Raw genomic sequence first — 21,416 nt, forward strand, 5'->3', positions numbered from 1 at the left:
ATCTATAAAAGTATCAAATCACTATGTTGTACACCTGAAATTAATATAATTTTGTAAATCAACTACACTTCCATAAAAGCAAAAACAAATAAGCAAAAGTCAAGGTTAATTTTTTGTTCTATCGATTAATGAGATAATTGTTGAGTTTCCATTTCTACTTATAATTCTGTGACTTTTGCTTCATATATTTGAGGCCATGTTGTTAGGTGTATGCGAATACAGAATTGTTATATGTGAATTGAAACTTTAAGAAGTAAACCTATGTCTGTGGTAATGCTGAAAAAACCCAGATAAAACAAGACAGCTGGAAAAGATAGTGTGTGTGTGTGTGTGTGTGATGTGTGTGTGTGTGTGTGTGTTTGTGTGTGTGTGTGTGTGTGTGTGTGAAGGTGTTGGCATTGTAGATAGGATGACCAGAGAAGGCGCTCTGAAGTGATACAGGAAAATGGGGGTGGTGGGGTGTGAGAAAGGATGGCTGTGTCCCAGGTCTCGATGGATTCTCCGGGACATGCCCCAGCAACTGAGGGTCCTTGGCTTCATGCAGGGAAGAATTCAAGAATAAGCCATAGTTCAATAAAAGGAGATTTATTTAGAGAGATATACACAGGGAGGGGTAGGGGAAGTGGTTAAAGTAAAGGTAGATACACACTCCACAGACAGAGTGTGGGCCATCTTTGAAGGTGCAGGCACCAGAGAGAGAGAAAGAGAGAGAGCACCTGAGGCAAGGTGTTGCTAACAAGTGAGAGAATTATTCCAATTACTTTGGGGAAGGGTTGGGGAGTCCCAGGAACTGGGCCATCACCCTCTCTTTGACCTCTCATGGTTAGCTTCAGAACTGTCATGGCACCTGTGGGGTGTCATGTATCATGCTAGTACATTACAGTGTGTATAATGAAGCTCAAGGTCTATGGGAGGTCAAATCTCCTGCCATCTTGGGTCTCCAGGTGTCTTGAGAGTTGACTTTTCCGCCATCTTGGTGCTAATTGCTCTATCATTCCTTTAATGATTGTGTCCTGCCCACTTCCTCCTGTCTCAATTCCAGTGTTTGGGTTATTAGTGACTCCTTTGGTTACCTCTTTGTTTGGATCTGTCTTCTACCCCATCTCACTGACCCGCCGTCTCCTTCAGCTAACTCACTAGCTTCCCTCTCTGCATTCTAGAGTGGCTACACTGGAGTAACCTATTCTTTTAGGTCTTTGTTTTCATCTCCTTTCCCTTCGCATCTGCTATCCTTCTGCTTGCCTAGTTTTGCTCCTCTGCCGTGCTGCCATTTTGTTCCGATTGTTGCTGTAATGTGTCTTACTCCACCTCTGTAACAACATTAATCCAAAACTGAGCCCATTAGATCAAAGTCTGTTCAAAATGAAGCTGAGTCCAGTAAAGTGACCAAATTAATCCTTCTTTATTAAGCGAAAATAAAGGAATGCAGACATTTTAACTACATAAATAAGCAAAAGGAGAAGTAGGAAAATCAAAGCCCAAATCCAGGTCAATTACTCATGTTAAAAAACACCCTCAAGCTTTAAGCTTCTTTGTCAGGCCCAGCATTACTCCCTGGGGTGAGTCTCCTTTAAATGCAACAAGGTGGCCTCAGGCCAAACATATCTCATTGCTCCAATTAACTCTCCTTGCTCAGCTCTGATCTCTTGTTCCAAATTCCTACACTTTGTTCTCTGTTTAGGGCTTTACTCAGTCCCTGAGGTCTGCTTGATATGATATTCTAGCTTTTTAGAAAGATCCTATCTACAGTTCTCTCTCTCTGGTTTACACTGATTTCCAGCATCTAGATTACTGGATATTTTCTGTCTATTGCTTTGCTACAACATCCCTGTAAGTCAAAGTCCCTGGTCTTGAATTCCTATCCCTGGGAGGACAATGTAGCACTCCTCAGATTCACTGCTCTGCTCTAATAAAAGCCTGTACTGTTCTGACTTTCCAGCTGGGTTAGCTGTGGGTGACCATTTTAGTATCAGAATCTATGAAATGGCATGAAAGCAAAAACAGTAGTGCCAGGAAGTAAACACAGTTCACAGGTTGGGAAAATTCAGCAGCTCAAAGGGTTGTGATAAAGAAGTCTTATTAAACATTTAGTTAGGAGCAATATCAAAGTTTTATTATAAACTTGCTGTGATGGCAAAAGGTCCCTTGCAGGCCAGTCCAAAGATTCACTCCCATTAGGACCATTTGATAGGAAAAGAGAATGATTATGTAATCCTCAGACTAGCTATATTTTAAAAAAAATCTGGCTCACTGGAGGTCACTAGACTTCACTGGCAATCAAGCAGGTTTGGGGAGTGGAGTTTCCTAAAACAAGTCTTATTAAAAAAAAAAAGATGCCAAATATCGATTGAGCATTTATGTGTACCAGGCACTTTATGTGTATTATTTCATTTTGTCTGTACAGCAAACACCGAGGGAGGTAGAATAATTCATACAGACTCCTATAGTGATGGAGAAGGGTTCGAACCCTCGTATTTCTGACTCCTGAGCCTGTGCTTTACACCGTTATACCATTTTTCCTTCCAAACTTGCTTGCTCATAGGATACTTGTTAAAACTGCAGATTTCCAGGCCTTTCTTCTTAGGTACTCTGGTTCAGCGTATCTGGCACAGAGCCCTGGAATCTTGATTTTTATTAAGATCCTTATGTGAGTTTAGTATACAAATGGAGGAGACCCTACCCTATATTGCACTATCTCTCTAATGCTAGGTACTAAAAAGAAGCTTATCTCTATCTAAATTCCTATTCTAAATAAATGAAACCAAGTCAGAGCACATTATTTGTAACAAGAGGCAAAAGTTTTTATTCCGGAACAAAAACCAACATCTAATTTCCTTTCCTAGTTTTCTTTTCCTCCTTTCCCTCGGCACATAAAATAATCATGTCCATTGTCCTCAAAACAAGCTGCCACCTCATCTTTCCCTTGCCTTTCGCAGCCAAGCTTCTTGAAACAGTCACCTGCATTCATTGCCTACAATCCTTTACTTCTTTATTCTTCAACCCAGTGTAGTTTGGTTTCTGCTTTATGTCTCTATAGAAACTGTGCTCATCACCAGTAACTTCCTGGTTGGATTCATATCAGCTCTTACCCAACCTAACTTTCCTAGAACAAATCTTAATTCTATTAAAGGTTATCTGAAAATTGCTTAAACATTTTTATCAAGAATGTTCATATCTTCCCAGAAAGAGGCCGATCATTACATCAAGTAAAAGGTTCTGTCCTAGACCTGGTTTCAAACAATTTTTATTTTACAGTTGGCAGCTGATTTTGAAAAGCAAAGGATAAAATGTGCAGTCCAAAAAGAAATTATGAGCCAAAAGCTGAAATAGACCTCTGGAAGGAAAGAATGTGACCAGATGGGACAAAGTCCAAAAGGAAGAGTGGATAATCAGTGTAAGGGACAATGGGGAGCTATGTCTAACCAAATTCTTCCAGCCCCAGGAGAAGAGCAGAGGCTTAGTGTTTATAAAGTGGATGGAAGGAAAGATAGGTCTCTGTAATGCTTTACCTGTTGACCTTAGTATTCAATAACTGTTTCAGCTGAAACAATTATTTTAATCTAACTTCATTTTACCCAGGTACACCAGGAGAAATCTTTAATAGATTTAACACTTTTACGACCTAGATCGGATCTTACTCTTCCAATTCCATGATCTAACACAACCTAGGACCCTGATTGCAGTCCTGTGGCCACTCTGTCACGCTAAATTAGACGTGGCCAAGACCTAATTTCTCCCCTTCAAATGACGAAATCCTCATTATTTCAAATCTCATTTTGGTTTTATCTGTAGCTTGATCTGTAAAGTAATTTATATTATTTTTTCCCCCTGTTATTCTTTGTTTTCTTCCATTACTTACTAACTCACCTCTCTCTCATAAGACTCTCCTTTCAGTGAATATTCCTGGCAAACTTTTGCATCATCATTAGATAATCTCCAAAAACTCAGCACTATGTAGTAATTTATTCCAGTTGTAATCTTTACTAAGTGCTTGGCTCTATTTAAGAGAATCTGAGTATTTGCATGATTTATACAAAGCACATATGTTATTCATCCAATTCCACTCTTATTCCATGAGTACAGAAGATATTATCCAGGGCTTTGTTCTGTTTTTGTTTTGTATCCTGGCTCTCAGTCCCAATAAACATATATCATATTGCTTTAATTATAGTAGATAGTCAATAAATGATTAGTGATGATGATGCTGTGTAATACTTTATATTAGTCAAAACCTTTTAACATATGTTGTCCAACATTAATATTGTGTGGTGGATAAAACATATATTATTATTTCCATATTTTAAAAATGGGAAAATAGATGCAGAAAAGGCTACTTATCTAAGGTTATTTAACAAATCAGTGGTTAAGCTGACTTCCCACATCTTGGAAGTGTTCCTCGAAGGTCTGGCTGGTTCCTGCTCTCTTGACAAGAGCTTACTATATTTTTTAAAGAGTTTATCATGTATTTTATCCATTCTTCTAAAGTTATGGCTTTAACAGCTGTGCCTTGGTAAAGGTGTATCCACGCAAAGGAGTAGTACCCCAGACAGAAAACTTCCCAGGCAGAAAGAACCTCAGGTTCAAGGATTATTCATTTTTTCCCTGAATGAATCTGAACTTGAAAAAGCTGTAGGTACTCATTTCTTTAAAAACCTGACTTAAATGAAAATGGACAAATATTTTAACTTGGACTCTTGTATTTCTCCATTTTCATGTTTGTTAGGTAACTTCTTGTTACCACTAATATAGTTCTTTAGGCTGAGCAAAATTTGTAGCTGGAGTTTCTTTATCCATTCATCTGTTAATGGACATTTAGGTTGCTTCCATATCTTGGCTATTACAAATGGTGCTGCTATAAACATTGAGATGCATGTATCTTTCTGAATTAGTCTATTTATTTTCTTCAGATGTATACCGAGGAGTGGAATTCCTAGATTATATAGGAGTTTTTTGTGTTTTGAGGAACCTCCATACTGTTTTCTGTAGTGGCTACACCAATTTACATTCCCATTATCAGTGTACGAGAGCTCCCTTTTCTCCACATCCTCACCAACGTTTGTTATTTGTGTTCTTTTTGATAATAGCCATTCTGACAGATGTGAGATAGTATCTCCTCGTGGTTTTGATTTGCATTTCTGGGCCAACTTATTTAGCCCTGGCCCAATACTCCCCATCTGTCTCTTTCTTCTATTTTTTCCTATAGTACACACCACCTTCTAACACACTAAGTTTTGTGTTTATTGGTTTTTTATATTCCCCCTGCCAAGTGTAAGCTCTGCAAGGCCAGAAATTTTTATCTGTTTTTTTTTTCTCAGCTTGGCTAAGAATAGAGCGTGGCCCATAGTAGATGATAAATAATTATTGATTAAATAATGTGTGGATACATGTATTCTAGTACTTTCACAATTACATTCTCTTGTGGAATCCAAAGTAGTATAATTATATATCAAAATTTGCTAGTCAATGAGACAGTTACTGAGATTGTTGTGTTAAGTTCAAGGGAAATAGAAGGAATGCATAGTACGTGCTTCAAATTTTAATTATAGATATAATTCAGAGAAACATTAGTCATTTACATTAATTTGAACTAGTTATATTCACAGTTTCCTGGGTTATTAAAAAATAATTTAAAAAATGAAGTGAAGCCCTCCTGTCTAATGCTGTAGTTGGTCATGTCACCATAAAAAACTGTTCTTCAACTTGCAGATAATAAGTCATTAAGATTTATTTAAAATGGGTGTGGCATGCTCTCCTTTGGTATGGATTATACAAAACTGTCGTCTGCATAAATCTTTTATAGAAAACATTGATGTTAGCAATGTAAAGGCAATGTAATTTTGGGGTCAAAAGTTCATACAAATATTCCCAGATGTCAATGCCAAATGTTACGGTTTGATATTTAATCAGAGACAGATTTCCTGTATTTCAGGTCACACAGACCAAAATTCGTTTTAGAATCTGGCCAAATCCACACTCCATACAAGTTTTAATCTAAATATATATAAAATATGAGCAGATGGGGGAAAAAGTACACTTCAGACTCAGTGAATCAAAAGTGTCAAAGTAAAAAATCATTCAAAAAGATAATATGTACCAAAAATATAAAAATGAGAATTTTTACCAGCCTTTTGATTTTGGGCTAAGGCTTTTATTAAAAATTATTTTTTAAGTAGTCTGCTGATGTTGATGTTACTGAATGTAGAATTCTTCTAGATTTTTGTGGCTTCTGTTGTCAATTTTCTAGTTTTCTTGTCCATATACAGTCTCAAAAAGTTTTTTTCCTCATTATCTTTCCTGAAGTCATGCAAAGCATCCAACTTAGTTTTGCTTTACCTAATAACACTTTCTTTTCCTTTTAATAAAGCATTATTTTATATATTATTTAATTTACTTACATAATTTGAATATAAATACAATTGATAAATGCAGATTTAGGATCAAGAAACTGACCCTTGGAAAACAGACACCTCACCCATTGGGAGCTAGAGAGTGGGAGCACTCGGAGCCTACCTGTTCCTGAGAATTACTCTTGTTCTGGGAGCGTGTCTAGTTACTAAGCAGGAATGGAGAGCATTTGTGAGACAGTAAAGGGATGATCAGTTGAAAGAGCGTCTGTCATATTTGGATTTTGTTGGAGCTACCAGAACAATTGAAGGTATAACATTTAATTGTGACTTATTCATATTGTCTATTAACATTGTGCAAGTTCTTCAGACACTTGTCATATCCGCATTCAGAAGTGCTGATGCAGATTGGCCTAGCAATAAAGGGCATTTTGTGTTTGTGAATAATTCAGTTCACATTACTTCATAAGCAACTGAAAAATATTTACAAATGTGTTTAAATGCTTATTCTATCACAAGAGGGCACTCATGCCCCATTCTTTAAAGCAATGCTGTTACAGGCATTGATTCAAGAGGAATTATCACTGAAATAAAATTTAGACCAATAAATTGGAATTTCAAGTTCAGTAAACTGTTTATTATTTGGCAGAACTGGGGATTGGTGATTCTGTTTATGCAAATATAGACATCCTTGAAACATTAATATCATAAAATGATTTCACACATAGAATATAAAAATATACAAATCTTGCTATGCTATACAATATTTCATATTTTTTGTTTTTTTGGGGGGGGAGGAGGAGATCATTAGGTTTACTTATTTATTATGGAGGTACTGGGGTTTGAACACAGGACTTTGTGCATGATAAGCTTATGTTCTACCACTGAACTATATCCTCACCTCCAATATTCATTTTTTGATGAGTCATTCCAAGGTCATCATTATTTTGAAATGTAATTATCATTTTATTGATTATTAAATTATTGAAATGAAGTTTCCAATCATCTCTCACACAATCAACATTATTAAACATCTACTCTTTGTGGTGTTGTATTTCAAAGAATATATCAAGAGAGATGGGTCAGAATAACAGAGTAGAAAGAACTTGAGCTCGCCTCCTCTCATGAGCACTCCCAAATTGCAACAATTGGCAGAACAACCATTGATGAAAAAGATGGGACCTACCAGAAAGAATCTTCTATAACTAAAGACGTAAAGAAGGAACCACAACATGGCGGGTTGGAGGGGCGGAAGCTTGTGATCTAATCAAGTCCCATACCACTGGGTGGGTGACCCACAAACTGGAGAATAATTATATTGCAGAATTTCTCCCATAGGAATGAGTTCTGAGCCCCACATCAGGCTCCCCAGCCCAGGAGTCCTGGTCTTTGAAAAGCCCAGAGCATTTGGGTTTGAATGCCAATGGGCCTTAATTTGGGGAGCCCCACAGGACTTAGGGAAATAGAGATTCCACTCATAAAGGGCACACACAAAATCTCACATGCACCAGGACCCAGGGCAAAAGCAGTAATTTGATAGGAGCCTGGGCCAGACCTACCTGCTGGTCTTGGAAAGTCTATCAGGAAGGTAGAGGGTGGCTGTGGCTCACCCTAGGGACATAGACACTGGTGGCAGCCATATAAGGGAGCTCCTTCTACCTGTGGACACCAGTGTGGGTGGGCACCATTGTAGGATACTCCCCTATTTCATTAGCACCAAGACCTGTGGGCCCTCAGGCCAAACAACTGACTAGGTGGGAACACAGCTGCACCCATCAGCAGACAGGCTGCCTAAAGACTTCCTGAGATGACAGCCCCTCTAGACTAGAGGGCCATGACCCAGCTACACTCAGCAGTGGGCAGGCAGCAGCCCTGCCCTCCAGCCACTAGTGGGCGGACAATAGTCCCTGAATCTTCTGGACGTTGACTCCCCACACCAGTGAGTCAGCACTAGCCACAGGGACCCCTGGAGTTCTGCGTGGCCAGTTGCTGCTAACCAGCAACTGGTAGCCTCTGCAACAGGCAGGGCCTGTCAGTCAACTGGGCTAGAGACCAACCAAATCTACCAGACTGCTCACATAGTCAGTCCACCACAATGGAAGGACTCACATAGGGGATCCTCATGTGGGGAAACCCTGGAGCATATAGCTTGGATGATGAGAGGGGAGTATGCTCCTGGGACACATAGGACATCTCCTACAGAAGGCCACTTCTCCAAGGTTGGGAAATGTAACCAACCTACCAGATACATAAAAAAACAAGTAGCCATTTCTTGAAGGGAAATGACTTACTGCAGTTTAGGAGATGAGACATGTAAATTTGGAATTCTTTTTATACTTTTGTGTAGAAGTTTATAGTCCCACTGGGAGATAGATAAATGATATGATCTTGAGACAGTATATCTGTATCACTGTAAAATATGTTGCTGATCTCAGAACTCACCCTCTGGTGGCCAAGACTCTTTAAGGCTCTAGGATAGCACAGGGGCAGGAGTATTTGGCTCATAGAATCTTGGAGGAGGTATGGTTTTCCTCGTGGGTGTCCACCCAGTTGGAGTCATCCTGTGCCTAGTCCAACTCTGATGCAGAAAGGGGTATCTTCACAAAGACTTCATCGAACCAATATGGTAACTTCTAAATTGTTTCCCAATTAATCTCCCCACCCCCATTATCTTGGAGACCTAACAAAAAGGCAGCAGGAGAGATTGTGCTGTTATTTGTCGGGGTTTTGTCTTATCTTTTACTATTCTAAATAGGCTATTGTGAGAAAACATTCTAAATCACTCAGATTGTATATATCAGAGAGAGGACACACTTCATCTTTGCTAATCAACATGATCATTTACAAGAAAAGGTCTATAACTAGCCCCAGCAAGGACGTCTTCAGACTCTGGCAAATGGATTCTAAACTGATTAGTTGGGAATGAAAAAATCGATAGCAAATACATTATGTAAATATAGGCTATTGAAGATTATCCTGTCTTGAAGAGAGAAAATAATATACTTAGGAGAGAAAGGGGACAGTGGGAGCAGATTAGAGTTTCATTTAGATTATGTTTTGTTATTAATCCTCCTTAGCATTAACATCTGGCATCTGCAACTATAAATTGTAAACCTTCCACAGGTACAAGTTTTCAATTGATTTTAAAAATCTGATTTATATATGGCCACAGTGCATGTAACATCTGGGGCAAAATATGATATAAATTGAATGGAATTAATATTTTGGGGAAAATGAATAGTTAGTTGAATGTCCCTGCAGTTTCACCAAGGTATTTCTATATTTTTCTTTGAAGCTTATTTGAAAGTAAAAAATAAAATCTACAATGAGCTTACTTGATCAGTGTTGAACACTTTCATTTTATAACATTAGAGAGTATTTGCAATGGCTTTGTAATGCGTTGACTAGGCTGAACTGAATTTCCCAGAATCTCCTTTCCTATGTATTTCTGGTTCGAGTAAGCCACGGGAGAGATTCTTGTGCAAGACTGGTAGAGTGGAGGTGAAGCAGTAACCATTTTGTGCTTTTGCTTTGCTGCCGGTTCACATTGTTGAAACTGCAACTGCCCCACCTTCTCCCAGGTCCTCTTTCAGTTTCTGTGACTCTTGGGCCAGGTATGTGTTTAGTTCTGTAACCAAGAGCCCCAGAGTCTGCAGGATACCCTTGTCACCACCACCAGAGGCAGCAAGAAGAAAAGTGGCAGCAAGTAAGGATCCAGCTCATGCTGGAGAGCTCCAGTTTGTTCTTGTTCATCCCCTCTATACACCCATCTTCCCTTCCTGACTGCCTTGTGGACTTCAAGCTCCTTCATCAGATTTGGAGACCCTAACCTTACAGTGTCACAGTTCCCACAATCCCTGTATCAAATCCCTTCACACATGTTGTTCTCAGCTGAGGGCCATTTTGTCCCCCATGGGACATTTGGTGATATTTGGAGATGTTTTTGATTACCATGATGGGAGTAAGAGGGCGGGAGGGGTAAGGAGGCAGGCATGAGTGTTGCTATTGGCATCGAGTTCAGGTACATGGCTTAATATTCTACTATGTGCTGGTCAGCACCCTGTAGCACCCCCCACCCACCGCAAACACACACACACACACACACACAGTTCTCTGGTCCAAAATGTTAAGTTTTGAGGTTGAGAAATCCGTAGGGTTTTGGACTGGATAATTCTTTGTTATGGGGTGGAAGGTGGAGGGACTGTGGTTCTGCTTCTCAGATTGAACCCTGACTAATATTTTAAAACATAAATATTTTAGCAATTTCCTCATCAGCAAAACTACATTTGGTCATTAAAGACCAAAAAGATGAAAACTTTTGATGAACATACACAACTATCAGTCTATGGTGATATATTTACAGCTATAGAGCATGATCAGATACTAATGTTTATGAAAGACAGACTATATCATAAAAGTCACAAAAATTCTCTGTCAAATTTTTTTTTAATTGAGAGACTTTTTATTTTTAAACAGCAGCTGTTCGGTTTACAGAAAAATTGAGCAGATTCCCATATATCCACATCCCCTCTCCAACAGAGTTTTCACTATTATAAACACCTGCATTTGTGTGGGTAAGTTTATTACTATAGACAAACCAATAAACATATAGTACTCTTAACTGAAATTCATTGTTTACATTAGGAGTCATTCTGTATTTGTATTAGTCTGCTCTGCGTTCCGTAACAAAATACCATAGACTGATTGGCTAAAACACTAACATTTATTTGCTCATAGTTCTGGGGGCTGGAAGTCCAAGATCAAGGCCCAGTAGAGTTCTGTTTCTGGTGAGAGCTCATCCTGGCTTGTAGATGGCTGCCTTCTCTGTGTGTGCATGCGGCCTTTCCTCTCTGCTGGTGGCAGGAAGTGGGGGGGAGTGTGAGCTCAAGCCTCCTGTGTCTCTTCTTACAAGGACACTAATTCTGTCATACCAGGGCCTCACTCTTTTGACCTCATTTAACTTTAATTACCTTCTTATAGGCCCTACCTCCAAAAACAGTCACATCGGGGGCTAGGGTTTCAATATGTGAGTTTTGGGGGGATACAGTTACAGCAGTGTTGTACAGTTCTGTAGTTTTTGGCAGATGCATAATATCATGTATCCACCATTACAGTATCATACAGAATAGTTTCATTGTCCTAAAGATCTCCTGTATATACCTATTCATCTGTTCCCCCATATCCTTGGCAAACACTGATCATTTTACTGACTCTGTAGTTTTGCCTTTTCCAGAACACCATATAGTTTAAACCATACTATATGTAGGCTTTTCAGACTGGCTTCTTTACTTTCCAATATGCAAGTTTCCTCTATGTCTTTTTGTGTCTTGATAGTTCATATCTTTTTATTGTCCAATAATATCCCATTGTATGAATGTACCACAGTTTGTTTATCTGTTTACCTATTGAAAGACATCTTGGTTGCTTTCAATTTTTGAAAATTATGAATAAAGCTACTGTTGATATTTGTGTGCAAATTTTTCTGTGGATATACATCTTGAACTCATTTGCATAAGTATCCAAGAGTGCAATTGCTGGATTGAATGGTAAGACTATGTTTAACTTTGTAGGAAACTGTCAAACCATCTGCCAAAATTCATGAACCATATTGCATTCCACCAATGAGAATTCCCATTGCTTCACATTCCTGTCAGCATTTGGTGTTGCCTGTGATTTGGATTTTAGCCATTCTAATAGATGTGTAGTGGCATCCCATTTTTAAAATTTGCAATTTCCTAATGACATGTGATATTGATTATCGTTTCTTACGTGTACTTGCCATCTGCATATCTTTTTTGGTGAAGTATCTGTCCAGATTTTTTTGCCTTCTTTTAAATTGCATTGTATATTTTCTTGTTGAGTTTTAAGAGTTCTTCATATATTTAAAAATAAGTTCTTTATCAGATATGTGCTTTACAAAGATTTTCTCTTAGTCTGTGTTGTGTCTTTTCTCTCTCTCAACAGTGTCTTTCTCAGAGCAGTAGTTTTAAATTTTAATTAATTCCAGCTTATCAGTGATTTCTTTCATGGATTCTGCTTTTGGTGTTGTATCTAGAAACTCACTGCCAAATCTGAGGTCACCTAGATTTTCTCTGATGTTGTCTTTTAGAAGTTTTATAGTTTTGTGTTTTATATTTAAATCTATGACCCATTTTGAATTGATTTTTGGGAAAGATGTAGGGTCTGTCTAGATTAATTTTTTCTTTTTGCACATTGATGTCTACTTGTTACCAAAAAGAATATTGTTATGAGCTGAATCGTGTCCCCACCACTCCCCCCAGCGCCCCCCAATTCCTATGTTGAAGCCCAACCCAGTGCTTTAGAATGTGACTGTATTTAAAGCCAGGGCTTTTAAAAAAGTAACCAAGTTAAAATGGGTTCTTAGAGTGGGCCTTTACCCAATATGAATGATAGCCTTATAAAAAAGGGACTACAAACACCAGACCAAGAGGTGATCATATGAAGACCCAGTGAGAAAGTGGCTGTCTGCAAGCCAAGGAGACAGTTCTCAAAAGAAACCAAATCTGCTGACACCATGATCTTGGACTTGTAGGCTCCAGAACTGTGAAAAATAAATTTTTTGTTGTTTAAACTATCCAGTCTGTGATATTTTGTAATGGCAGTCCTAGCAAACTAATAGAACTATCATTTATTCATTGTATTGCTTTTGCTTCTTTGTCAAAGATCAGTTGAGTGTATTTGCGTGGGTCTATGTGTTCCCTATTCTGTTTCATTTATGTCTGTTTTTTCACCAACACCATACTGTCTTAATTACTGCAGCTTTATAGTACGTCTTTAAAGTTAGATAGTGTCAGTCAACTTTGTTCTGGCTTTGTTCTCCTTCTTCAATATTGTGTTCATTATTCTGAGTCTTTTGCCTTTCCATATAAACTTTAGAATCAGTTTGTCGATATGCACAAAATAACTAGCTGGGATTTTGATTGGGATTGCTTTGAATCTATAGATCAAAATGGGAAGAACTGAGATCTTAATAACATTTCGTCTTCCTTTCCATGAACATGGAATATCTCTCCATTTATTTAGATATTTTTTGATTGCAGTTATTAGACTTTGTAGATCTTGTATATATTTTATAAGATTTATACTAATAAGTTTCTTTTTTGAGTGCTAACATAAATGATGTTGTATTTTTAATTTCAAATTACAATTTTTCATTGCTGGCATTTAGGAAGGCAACTGACATATGTTAGTTTTCCTTGGTGGTAGGCAGTTGCTAAGGAGAATGAATTGTTCTGGTCTTATTTCAAAATGGTTAACTTTCCCTTCCCTCTGCCAACAAGCGCAAGGGAAGTTTTTCTCTGAACCTCACCCTGAGAAAGTGGTGGGGCTCCTGGCGGTAAAACTCACAAAAGCGTGAGGTTCCCCCTGAAGCTGGGCACTCTGGAGTTTTTACCTCTTAATTTAGCCCAAACTCAGTAACCAGAAATTAGTGAACTATCCTTTAAGTGGTCCTTCCAAGTTCTAATGGCACCTTCTGCTCCAGTAAGCCATGATTCTCTGTATTTTCCTGTTTCTCCAGTTTTCAGGGCAGTAGTTTGCCCTGTGGTCTCAGTTCTCTGGTGCATTTAAACAGAGTTGTTGATTTTCAGTTTATTCAGTTCTTTTTTTAGATGTGAGGATGTGAGTTACCCTTTCCAAGCTCTTTACATGTCACATCTCACAGTATTTTGTGAAGTATTAGGCAACTCAAATTATTATAAAAATAACTCATCTACAGCATTATATTGAACAATATAAAGATTTTTGAGTATATAATTTTATTAAAAAATACGTGGTTATTAAAGAAAATTTCAACTTCATTAAAAAGAAAGGTAAAGTCATTTAAGAAGCAGTCTCTAGTTAGTTCTATCACCTAACACCATCACTGTTCATATTCTAGTAAATATCTCCTCTCTCTTGTCCTTCCTCTCTTCAGATTTTGTGAAGAGCTTACAATCTGCTATTTCCTGTGCTAGATGCAGGTTCTTTAGAGTTTCTTGTATTATTGTATTCTTGTGTGCTACGTGATGAACTCAATTCTCCCAACCATTTTCCTCTGGTTCAGCTAGTACTGGTTCAATATCACAGTGTCCTGTGATGTCATTTGGTTTCACTTGGAACAAAAAAGAGATTCACAAGGGGACAGATATCACCTCGTAGTGCTTAGTGATGAGACAGTCATCCAAATTGTTTATACTATTGTTATTCTTTATATTATCACAAAATGAAATATAAACATTTAAATTCATGGATTTTCCAGGATACTCTTGGTTATTATTTGAGAAAAGGACTTTTTAAAGATATATATAATTAGATGCCTATTTTGGCCTTAAAAAAATTTAAATCTCACACCCATAAAATATCTAGCTTTTAGTAACACCACTTCTTGACGTACATTCTAAAGAAAACTATATGTGAAATGTACAAGAAGAGATACTGACTAAGATGCTTTAGTGTGTGGATATAAATTCATTATGTGTTTATAAAATCTGATGTATGTTTTATCATAGATATAATTCTTTACTTGGCATTCTAGCAGGAATATTTAGCCCAGTAAATTCGTAAGCGTTACCAGCACCCTAGTGAGTTACTTAACACTGCAGAAATCTTTCCATTATTAGAAATTGAGAAAGGAAACAAGAACAGCCCCCAACGTCAGAAACAGATCTTGCACTCACACCTAGGCCATATTATTCTTCTACGAGACATAAACCATCTCATAGAACACCAGGATCTGACAAGGTTACTCTGGGACCATGATAAAATGAGACAGAGCAAGGCTACTTCATAATTTTGTGGAAGCACCGATGTAAACTAGGTCACTGTGGTACCCACAAAATATCCACAAAACACCCCTCTCTCAGCCAAAATGAGTGACTGCTACTTCTTGTTTTTAATTCTTATTTTTCATTGAAGTGTAGTCGATTTACAATGTTAGTTTCAGGTGTACAGCAAAGCAATTCAGTTATACATATACATGTATATATATGTATTTTTTTTTATTTTTTCAGATTCTTTTCCATTACAGCTCATTACAAGAAATTGAATATAGTTCCCTGTGCTATACAGTAGATCCTTGTTGTTTATCTATTTTATATATAATAAATAAAGTGTATCTGTTAATCCCAAACTCCTATTCCATCCCTCCCTCTCCACCTACTGGTAACCACAGTTTGTTTTCTGTGAGTAAATGCTACTTCTTTAATAATCCAACCTTTATCCTTGTGCTATTCTCTTCTCTCATAGATAAGATTGATGGAGAGGCTTACTCACACTCTCCTCCAAGTCACTTAAAGTCCACATACTGTACTAGGTTCTTTCAAGCACTCTATTACTAAGACACCTCACCCTTCCCAATGGTGTATATTCTTTCTGCATCAAGGATTAAATACAAATCATTCAGCTTTACTTGGGTTTCTGGTCGTTCTTTGGCTGGAGGGCATTGACAGAATACATAAGTACATTAAGTAATTAGTTTGTTCAGGAAACATTAATTAAAGTTACAGTATGCACTTTCAAACTGCTTGAGTGCTTTGGTTTAAAATCTCTGAGAAGATGATGAAATTTACAGACCCTCTTGCTAGAAAAGTGAACATTCACTCACAAATTCACACGTTTCAGAGGTTCACAGACCTCTTTGATTAAGAGTCTGGATCTTGTCATTAAGAATAAGAAACACTCTCTGCTCTCAAGGAGTTCAGGATCAGCACAAGGGAAGAAGTGACATATATCTTTATTGGGAACATTCTTTAAATAGCGATTTGCAAATGAAAAATAGTGAAACCAGATTATGACCAGGGTAAGGTTAATTCTGGAAGTGTATTCTTTTTCTTCTGCATATTTCAAAGATTAATTTAATAACAGTTTATGGCAATAACACATTATTTGTGATCAAGAGATAGAAGGAGAGAGGAAGAGAGAATGGCAAAATGTGCAATTCACATAGTACTCCTTTCAAATGGTATGGGATTGTTCCTTTTTTCTCAAAGTCTCTCATTCTACCGCTTGAGGTAGAGTATGAACAAGATGAAGAAATTAATTTCTTATGAAGGAAAATTGTGTTAAAAGGATCAGAGCGTTTGCATTTGAGGTGACCAAACTATAGAAAAACTGAAAGCCATATGTCTTTCCTCACAGCCCTGGGATTTAAGGTGGAGCCCTGGAAGTCTGAAATCTCCTTGGAGGCAAAGCCTGTATCTCATTTAGCTCTGTACATGCAAAAAAGATACTCAACAAATATTTGTTAAAGAAATGTGTCATCCCAGATGTCCAGTACTTCCAAATTCTCCTCTCTATTTCTGTCCTCCATTCCTACCCCATTGGTCCAGATCCAAATCACTTTTCTGCTGATTTTGCCATGTCAGTCGTATCCTTGACTTTGATCTACTTGGAGTTCTGTCCTGAACTCCTCAGTTTGACTTTTTCTGGACTCTGAGAAGACGCTAGTTCTAATAAGCTCCTCATCAGGCTGGAACCTATTCTTGCAGACCCTCAAGAATAGCCATATATCATAGATGAACTGTTTCCGCCTTACGTGGGATGGGCATAACATAAACATTAGCATCTCCTGTGGCCACTGCCTCTTCTACCTCCTGAGTTTAATCTGTTCCTTGGATCCGTTCATTGGCTTGAATGATCTAGTTCCACTGCTTCTGGGATCAGGACTGTCCTTGTGACACTCCAGACCTTCTCTCCAGGGCCCACCTGTGTAGCCAGGTCAAGTCCTGCCTCTGTCTACTTTTCTTCCCACCCCTATAACCTATGACTCCTTTTGCCCCTGACTTTTTTTCTCTGTATGGTCAGCTCTGTGCTGCTGATGGCCTATCAAACCTCACAGCAATTATTTTTTATTTTATTTTATTTTACCTTTTACCTTCAGAATGATTTTAGATTTATAGAAAAGTTGTTGTATTCGTTTCAGGGCTCCTGCAACAAATTACAACAAACTTGGTGGCTTACAACAACAGAAGATATTCTCTCACAGTCCTGGAGGCCAAAAGTCCAAAATCAAGGCATTGACAGAGCCATGCTCCCTTGAAGGCTCTAAGGGAACATCTCTTCTTGCTTCTTCCAGCTTCTAGTGGCTCCTGGTTTTCCTTGACTTGTGACAGCATAACTCCAATCTCCACCTCCAACCTCACATACCTTTTTCTCTCTGTCTCTGTAATTTCCTCTTCTTATAAGGACACCAGTCACTGGATTTTTAGGGGCTACTTTAAATACAGAATGATGTCATCTTAAGAGCTTACATTAAATTACATTTGCAAAGACTCTATTTCCAAATAAGGTCATATTCTCAGGTTCTTGGTAGACATGATTCTTGAGGGGGGATACTACTTAACTCAGAACTGTTGCAAAGATAGTGCGGGGAATTCCTATATACTTTTTACCTTCATATCAGCTTTTAATTTGATGTAGATACCTTTTCAAACCAGACAGAATAAGTATATCTCTGTGTCACAGGAAGTTCATGCCCAGGTGCCCAAGGTCACATCTCTTGCCCATTCATTTCAGGCACCTCACAGAGTGATTTCTCTCTGAGGTTCCACTATATCAGGGGTGCAACTGTGAGAGCAGTTTCAAGCCACTTCTCTGTGGAGGAACTGAAAACACTATGCCCATTCTTATTCTCTGGATTCTACCCTGGGTATTGGTGTTGGTTTTTAAATTGAATGTTTTATTCTGAGTTAGTTTTTGATCTATATGAATATATAGTTGAAATCTATAGTAGAGGGAGATCCTTTGTATCTTTCCTCCAGTTTCCCCAATGTAACTTCTTGCAAAACTGTAATATAATATCCCAGGGTATTAAAATTGATGCAATCCACTGATCTGACTCAGATTTCCCATTTTTCTTGTTCAATGGGCCATCTACATCAGCATGTTCTGTATTCCTGGGTTCAGCCAACCATGCATCCACAGTTGGTTGAATCTCTAGGGTGGGGAAGCCACAAATATGGGGCAATCCACTGTAACTAGAATGCAAGATAGAAAGTTACAAACTTTCATAGGGAAGATATAAAATTCTATGAGTGTTCAGAAGCAGAGGTAAGTAGTATATGATGAGACCCAGGAACTCTTCAATGAGGATATTAAATCTGAGTTAAATTTATTCAGAGGGGAAACTTTAGAAATGGAGAGGAAGACATTCTAAGTAATGGGATATCATAAACAACATTCTAGAGCTGAAAAGCTTGGATCACACGTGGAAAAGAGGAAGTTGTGTTAATGAAAGGATCAGGGAAGAGCAAATGTGGAAAAAGAGGTTGGGATTTCTATGAAGGCCAGTCCATGGAGTGCATGGTTGATAGACTAGAGAATGTGGCATTCATTGTGTAAGCAATGGGGAGTCCTGGAAGCATTTGTGTAGGGTAGTGGTATAATTGGAGCAAGGTGGTTCTGGAAGGTTTCTGGGAATTGTGTATAAAGGGATTGCAGTAAGGAAAGGTTGTAGGCTGTATGTTGGGGAGTCAGTTATGAGGCCAGTACACTTTTCCACAGGGGCAGTTTTGAAGCCCTGGACCCTGAGTGGAGAGGGGTCAGAGGGAATGGAGAGGGAGGCAGGAGTGTGGTAAAGATAATGAGGGCAGAATCAACAGGACTTGGTGACTAATTGGTCTGACAAACTGTGATATTTCCTTCAAGTTTTCTGTTTTAGTATTTATTTCACTGCTAATTGCTATTAGCTGTGGCATTATCTTAGTGATTGCAATTATTTGAAGGTTTGATAAAAGCTATTATATTAATGTTCACAAATTTGTAATCAGTTTTGCCATAGCTCTTAAAAACTAAGTAGCAGGTGCCTGCTTTCAGGGGGTGATAATGGATCACCACATGCTAGACACAATTATGAACTCAAAATTGCCCTCATGCTGTAGTTTACGAGGACAGTCATCTCTCAGGATGCTATTTAAAGTAAATGGAGCCAAATTCCACCTTTAGCTGAGAGCATGGGTCTTTTAAACTGTGAATGCTTGTCAACTGGCATAATTTAAATCCCATCAAATACAGCAGAAGCCTTTCCATGCACACTGTATTTTTCCCATGAGAAATACATTTATATATTATATTATTCTGCACAAGAGCATAAATCTGTGTTCGTGTGTGTGTGTGTTTGGATGGACTTATGCACTGCTGTGTCTATGGTCAACAATGGATATACAGTAACTTCTGATAGTATGTCATTGCTAGGCATTGAGAGATACAGTCTACTTAAACACATGCCTTCATTGACTATATTATAAAGGAGGTTCTAGTCCTTTGAAACTCTTCTTAGCTTCTTTGTAGTTAAAAGTCAGATGAGTTGTCAACATTCTGAAGAGTGATGAATCATAAACACATTAAAGCAACTGGGACTTAATGTATCCTAAATTTCATGCAGATGTTAATTGTGATGTCCTAGTCAGTTAACTATATAAGCTAATATGAAAATTCCAGTATCTGGATCAATACATAGCTGTTCTATCTGAATAAATGAAAATTATTATATTTTCATTTAAGATTTGCATTTTAGATCTTTGTGGTTGCCAGTGCAGATTCTGGAGTCAGACGGCCTGGGTTTGCAGTACTCTCTCGGTGTGTTTTAGGGAATATGCTTGACCTCTTTGTGCTTTAATTTCCTCATCTGTAAAATGGGAATGATAATTGTACTTAGCTGTCAGGGTTATCATGAGAAATTAAATGAATTAATGGTGAACATTTCATAGATGTTAGCTCTTATTACTGATATCAATACAAATACACATTTATGTATTGCTATCAAAGTTAAGTTTAACATGTGTAAATACTAAATTATGATTCAGAAATTCATGTACTTGTATAACTGCAGCACTAGGTAGAGGTGACATTTCCTTTCCAAATCCTCCCATAGTATTTTCTGCCTTGAGGAACAAATGACATCATGTCTTTATTTGCACTATGTGAGTATCCCACTAATTATAAATAGTAAGTAAACAATTATGCAGCTCATTAACTTCCTCTATAACTTCTATTGTAAATGTAATAGGTAAATAATATCTAATGCTGGATTGGTAAATAATGACACTTACATTCAATTTTTGTTTTATAATATTTACTTTGCTGCTAACTACTGCTAGTAATTGCATCAACTGTATCTCTATGATTTGAAAGATTTAACAAAATCCAGTGTTTTAATGATCAGAGCTCAGTTATTAGTCCTAAATTTTCCAATATTTTCTCAAACTCTAAGAATAAAAAGTAGAATAGAGAGGAAAGAAAAATTTCCCTTTTCCCTTCAATCATATTTTCCTTATACTTTAAAAAAGAGAAAGAAAACCCAAAACAGAAACAAGAAGCCAAAGCAAACATACCACTCATCCAGTGAAACTATTGCCATTTCCAGACACTTCCAGTTTTTTTCTTGTTTGGGTAGAAATTCCTCAAATGAGTGGTTTGTGTATCTTGAACACTTTAAACACACTTGACCTCACTTGTACCATGTTTTCATCCCCATTGTGTACTATGTCAGCTCTCAGCAAAAATGACTGTGTTCTCTTGCTTCCCCAGTCCTTGGCCATATCCTCATTCTCTTCCTAATCCTTCTTGATAATGGGTGTTCCTTATGCTAGCCCTTGGGTCTCATCTCTTCCTTTTTTGCTTTTCTCTTACTACACTCATTCTTTTGGAGACACTAGCCATATATTTTTTTACTTTAATTATGTGGTTGCTACCCATATGCTTTTTCATTAGCTCTGACTTTTCCATTACCTATGAAACTTCTTAGGGCTGCCTGAACAAAATACCACAAATTGAGTGGCTTAAAACAACAGAAATGTACTCTCACAGGTCTGGAGGCCACAGGTCTGAAATCAAGATGTCAGCAGGGCTTCACTCCCTCTGAAAGACCCAGAGGAGAATCCTTCCTTGCCCCTTCCAGCTTCTGGTGGCTCTCAGTGTTCCTTGACATCCTTGGTTTGTGACCACATCATTCCAGCCTCTGCCTCTTCTTCACATTGCCTTCTCCTCTGTGTGTCTGTCTTCTCCTCTTCTGTCTGCCTCCTCTGTCTCTCTCTTTTAAAAAGACACTCATCCCTGGATTTAGGGCCTACCTGG

At 38.0% G+C, this 21,416-nt stretch overlaps 1 long non-coding RNA gene across 1 annotated transcript; it reads left to right on the forward strand.

Moving 5' to 3' along the window:
- Nucleotides 1–730: 730 nt before the first annotated feature.
- Nucleotides 731–20,196, forward strand: LOC116665296. Its single transcript, XR_004321840.1, has 3 exons — nt 731–849; nt 18,905–18,910; nt 20,185–20,196. It is a non-coding gene; the product is annotated as an uncharacterized LOC116665296 (long non-coding RNA).
- The last annotated feature ends 1,220 nt before the right edge of the window (nt 20,197–21,416 follow it).

The sequence above is a fragment of the Camelus ferus genome, chromosome 8 (genome assembly GCF_009834535.1).
Source record: "Camelus ferus isolate YT-003-E chromosome 8, BCGSAC_Cfer_1.0, whole genome shotgun sequence".
Taxonomy (NCBI): domain Eukaryota; kingdom Metazoa; phylum Chordata; class Mammalia; order Artiodactyla; family Camelidae; genus Camelus; species Camelus ferus.